Source organism: Phoenix dactylifera, chromosome 14 (assembly GCF_051530095.1).
Source record: "Phoenix dactylifera cultivar Ajwa chromosome 14, Ajwa_hap1_PhDact_Kaust_v1.1, whole genome shotgun sequence".
NCBI lineage: Eukaryota > Viridiplantae > Streptophyta > Magnoliopsida > Arecales > Arecaceae > Phoenix > Phoenix dactylifera.
This window is the reverse complement of record NC_143203.1, coordinates 7541193-7547192: the sequence shown is the minus strand read 5'-3', so window position 1 is coordinate 7547192 and position 6000 is coordinate 7541193. Positions and strand designations below refer to the sequence as shown.

The 6000-nt window shown below is 42.8% G+C and overlaps 1 pseudogene across 1 annotated transcript in view; it reads left to right on the top strand.

The window, feature by feature from the left end:
* Window positions 1–4261: 4261 nt before the first annotated feature.
* The window catches only part of LOC120108439 (uncharacterized), a 43910-nt pseudogene continuing 42171 nt past the window's right edge, over window positions 4262–6000 (top strand). The window contains exon 1 of the transcript XR_016398364.1: window positions 4262–4564. The product of XR_016398364.1 is annotated as an uncharacterized LOC120108439 (transcript). The remainder of the gene's footprint in view (window positions 4565–6000) is intronic.

Here is a 6000-nt window from a genome sequence, read left to right as displayed (position 1 = left end):
GCTCTTGCTGTTGCACACCTCGAGTCGGCACGGATGAGGTTCCTTCCTGCTGTTCAGAGGGTGCCCAAGCCGTGGAGCCGTCCGCAATTCGGGTTGGCCTTCTGGCACGCCCCCGACCACGCCCTCGTGCCATATCAACCTACACAATTTTTTCAGCATCAAGATTATCCGATTAAGACAAATTTTGTATCCTTAGTGTGCGAAACACACCATTTTACTATCTTACGTGTTTAGTGATTTTCCCCACTCATGCTTACTCGAGCCTAAACTCTAGGATTCCTAAACCTAGGCTCTGAAACCAAATCTGTCACGCCCCAAACCCACCACTCAGGTCGACCACGTGACACAACCACATAATCCATAAAGTAAAACCCTAGAGATCATGTAAGGCCTAAAAAGATATAATATTCACAAAAATGCCAAAATTAATGATTAATATATTTAAATCAAATCAACTAAAATGTACTGATTGATTACATATTACAAATGTCCATAAGTAAAAGATAAATTAACTTTTAACTATCTAGCAGTCTGACTCCATATCGATCTCACTTTTCGTCCCACCCAATGGACTCTACAAATTCAGTGCCTCGGAAAAAGAAAGTAAGTATAGTATAAGCTTTTCCAGCCCAGTAAGAATTCCAACAGACACAGTAATAATAATAAAATAATCTAAGCAATAAATAAATGTTATTTCATCATTCAAAAAGTTCAACAAACAACAAGTATATATAACCAGTACATATACATAAATCCTTTTTACACATTATGTGATCCACTTTCGTATTACTCTGATTCCCAAATTTTAAGATTTTTCACTTCTGGCTTTGGACCAACCAAGATCATGACCCAGTCCAAAACTGCACAAATCCCACGCATAAGCTCGTGGCAGCTATCCCACGCGTAAGCCCGTGGAGGCTATCCTACGCATAAGCTCGTAGAGGCTATCCCACGCGTAAGCCCGTGGAGGCTATCCTACGCATCAGCTCGTGGCAGCTATCCTACGCATCAGCTCGTAGAGGCTATCTCATGACAAGGCTAGTCCAATCCATTTTACATGTCTAATTTTACATGTTTAATCAAATTTCCATCACATCACATATTTTCATGTATTCTCAAAAAGATGATAATTCTTTCCAATTTAATTATTTCAATATTTTCATAATAAACAAAATGCACACCTCACATATGTCATACAAGTTCATAAAATTAATAACAACATACAGATAAAATATATCCAACGATAAATCCAATACATGCATAAATAGAGGTGTTCAGAAGTAAGGATTCTTACATGAATTTATAGACTGACTCAAACACGGATCCAAATCACAACCTACGAGCTGGAATGCTGAGTCCCCTGATCAAAATCTTCCGGCACTGCTGATTCTTCCCCTACAATATCAATTATGAATCACAAACTAAATCATTTAATATTTAAATATTCTAAACCATAATCTACATCTACTATGGGGCCTATCACCAGATCCCCAAATATCTTAATTCCTCCAGATCTAGGGGCAGTCGGGGTGGCCCAACTCCCATCCTTGTACCACTGGCCTATGTCGTCGCCAGTCGTGGCCGCCGCCATGCCGGCGACGATGGTCGGTCTCGGTGAAAAGACCAAAAGAAGGATGAATGAGAGAGAAGGGAAGAAGACCCTTCTCTCTTCACGGATGGGAGTACATCTCCCCTTCCTCCATTTCTTTGGTCCAAGGGCAACAGTCACCACCTTCCCAACCCTCGGCCACCACCTTCCCAATCCTCGGCCACCACTGGCGGAACCATCACTGGCCGCCACTGTTGCAGTCGCCAGCGATGGTGGCCGGCCAAGAGAGGAAGGGAAGAAGAGGTTTCTTCTTCTTCTTCCCCCAAGAACCGGAAAGGTTCCCCCCCCCTCCTTCATCATCAACAGAAGGCCACCATGATGGTGGCTCAGCCCCCCCCCACCCGACGGCAGCCACGGTGGCCCACGACTCACCGTCGGCGCCGCCGGTAGCCAACCGACGAGAGGAAGAGGAGAAGGGGATGGGATCACGAGGAAGAAGACCTCGGATCCACTACTCCCACACCAATCAAACCTAGAAATCCCTCCCAAATCTTCCCACAGTCCCGATTCAACCCCCAAAGGCCATGGATCCTGGCCAACCCGGCGGCTGGCGGCTGGCGGCGGCAAGATCCGGAAGAGAGAAGCCAAAACAAGGGTACCCTATTTCGGATCCTTCTCCGATGATCTCACCGGCCAAATCCCAACCAACCCAACCCTAAACCTAGCAAATGAAACACAAGGAAGTGAGCCATGCTTACCTCAGTCCGATGGGGTGCTCCGGCAACCTTTCCGGCGAGAAATCGAAGGAAAAATCCTTGAGCAAACTCGGATCTACACGTACGGATCCAAGACCTCTTCACCAGATTTGTGGGGAAGATCTTCACTGAAGGAAGGAGGCTTTATGGCATCCTCCATGACCGGCCGGCTCGCGGAACCGTCGCCTCCCCGACGCTCGGTCTCCTCCGGCGAATCCCGTCCCCCCCTGTGATGCTCCCTCTTCCACGATCGTGCCCCAGGCACGATCGTAAATGAAGATGGGCCCGGCTTCTTCGGGCCAGCCCATCAATCCCTTTTTTTTTTGTTTCCTGGTCTTCACATTTGGTTGCAATAGGTAGATACAAATTAGCAAGCAGATCACTACCACCTTTTATATTATGCGACTACTTAAGTACAATACTTCTATTGATTTATCCTATAGATGAGATAATATTAAAGTTCTAAAGCCTTCATCTATTTGTGCTTAGATTGTCTCAGTTCCTCCAGAATAGTTTTCACAGGCTAAAATAGGCATGGAGGATGAACATTATATACACGGACCAAATGGCTCCATCGTAATTACTCCTAGTTGTGAGGTTTTGTAACTACTTATTAGTCCTCAAGAACCAAGGGAACTAGTCCTTCAGGCATAGCTTTATAAAGATCTAATGAGTGATAGACATTTAAAATGAGAAGAGACAATTAGCATACATCTCATCTCTCATGATTAGTGAGTGATAAACAAACAAAAGATAGTTTGCTCATTGGCCCAATTTTAGAAAGGAACATGCTTTATATTATATAAAAATATAGCTAGAAGATATCAGACCTACTCTCCTATCCATTTTCACCAAAATACATCGAACTAAAACAAACCTCACTGTATTAACCCACCATTATAGGAGATAATAGAAGGGGGGGGGGAGTGAAATATTCGTACCATGTAGGCATCCGCTATTAAGGATCTTGTGAGCTCCAGACCTTCCTCTCCTCTCTCACTCTCTTTTTTTTGTTCCAATGGGATCTATTTTAGGGCTCTTGGGGTTCCAATATATCGGCTTTGGTGGTGGCCTTCATAAGAAGATGGCCGCTCTAAGTGGGTGGATAGAGGGAGGGGGATTTTGTGACAGAACAAAAGTCCATTTGCAAGGTCTCATGTTTGATAACGTCTCTTTCTTTCTCTAGCACTTGCCTGTCTAATTTTTGTTTCTCATGACTGGGATTTGTGAAGGGAGAGGGAGAAAGAGAAGATGAGGAAAGAGAGGGTGAGGAAAAGAAGAGGAAGAGTGAGAAAAAGGATGGGAGGATAGGGTGATAGTGGTGCTAGCTGAGGGGTCGCCGATAAAGGCTGTGTGGCTGTCTTAGGGAGGAGGGTTGGGGGGAGAGGACAAAGTTAGGGTTATATTTTAAAGATACATTTTGTTCATGGAGGTGATGATGATGATAGATCCAATCATTACCTAATTATCTCCATATTAACTGATAAGTAAATACTTTTCTCTATGTTAGCTAACAAGTAGGCATTTCTAGTGAACTACATTCACTTAGCTGACAAGCAAGCATCATCGAGTTTGGAAGGAGAATGGGCAATATTGCAACAATCCAAAAATTATAAGATTAATATTACAACATTTAGGCATATAGTGAATATTTGCAAATTTATACAAAATGTAAAAGGTTTTTTGTTTTTAGTCAAATATTCATTAATGATATTTATAATTCAGATAAGATTCTCTGTTACCTTGCTTCTGTGCATTGCGTGGATGCCCGGATATTATGCTTGTTATGTGGAGATTTTATTTTAAAATATAAAAGAAAATAGCGGTGAGAATGGGATGGCCGAAAGGTGCTAGGAATCCGTTGTACTCTTACATGGACGCCTATCTTTCTAACGAAACCCTCGGGCAAAAACTGCAGCCATGAGAGCCTTCTTCGTCTCTGTCCTCCCTCCCGTAACCGCTTCGCCTCCTCTCAGACCACTCCACCACCCGGTCAAACCCCTCTCTCATCTCTACCTTCCTCGGATTAAGATATCCTTGGCCCGATGGACGAGCCGAATCCAAAGAGGTGGAGGTGGAGAACGGCGCTACGGAGGAAGTCACAGAAGGAGGCAGCGAGCTCGGGGTTAATGGATTTCCTCTGGAGACCAAAGAGGACGGTTTAGATTCGCCGCCAAAGGTTTCTAGCAGGAAAAAGAAGAAGAGGCCCGAGGAAAGTGACAGCCGATACGATAGGTACAAGCTGCGCAATGGCAGGGAGGTGGGTTCGGTCACTGGAACTATTCTTATCGGAATTCTGGTTGCCATATCAATTTCTATGATTTCTTGATTGCGATTAAAAGCAATGGTGGTCCTTCTGATTGTTTTTTTGCCATACGCCTCAGCGTCATAGTACTGGTATCTGGTTAGTTAATTAATTAAAAGTCCGCTAAATGTTTCCAGGTTTCTTGCATAATTTTCTGGAACTTCTTTTTCTTGTTTAATGATTCAAAAAAATTCACTAACATGTATAATGGAATACTGAAATTCATGCATATAGGGGATCTGCGCTGAATCCTGTATGATAGATTAGCAAACGAGGAGATTATGTCTGCATGAGAGAGGAAGAACGCTTTGATGTTTGCCTAGGGTCCTTGCTTCGTATTTCCCTTGGAAGTGGATGAAAAAGAGAACAAAAGAAAGCTTGCATTATTAGAAAGTGTCGTATGGCTTTCCATCATTTATTAACTTCTTACTAGAGGTTATCAATATGATTAACTGGCTAGGACTTATGTGCTATTTTGTGGAAAAATGATACTTAGGGAAAATCGAAGATTTTAGTGCTTACTTAGAATTAGTGTTTTTCACCATCCTGTCCAAAATTGCACTTATAACCCTTCCTCTATGATTCATACTTGGCAAATCAACAGTGGCCATGATGTTTTCCACTAAGGGCTCGTTTGGTTCGCGGGAAGTATTTTTCCTTCTAGGAATATGATTCCTGGGAATCAGATTCCTAGGAAGAGGATACCTAGGAAAGCACTTTTGGCATGTTTGGTTAACCATGGGAAAGTGACAAATTTCCAAAGTGCTTATGTTTGGTTGACCATCCACTTTCCTAGGAAAGTTATGTATAATTCCTATTATGCCCTTAATAAAAATTAGGTCTTTAATGCCTCTTTAATGCTTCTTTAATGCTGAAGGGTCTTTTTGGGAAAAAATAAAAAAAGAGTGATTCCCACCTCATGGAAAAGTAACTTTCCCATGTTCCTCATGGGAAAGACTTTCCCATAAAATGTGGGAATCATATTCCCATGGGAATACAACTTTCCTATCTCTCTCCTTTGAAAACTCCAACCAAACAAGAGGCATTTCATTACTTTCCCGTTGACCACACTTTCCCCCCTCCCTTTCCTGCGAACCAAACGAGCCCTAATTCTTTTTCTTGAGTTTGGAGATGTGGAAAACGGAGTGTATCTTACACTCTGGAGGTAGCTCTAACTTGTAAGTCACTAGATCAATTCTCTCAAAAATATGATAGGGTCAATGGAAGCAGGGAGATAGCTTCATTGATGGTCTTACTGCAACTGGTTATTGATGATATGGTTGTAACCCTAGCTAGACCATGTCTCCTGCTTCAAATTGTCGTTCATTGTGATGCTCATTGTCTTGTCCTTTTGTTAGATTTTGAGCAGCCAAATGGTTCTCCTTAAACAA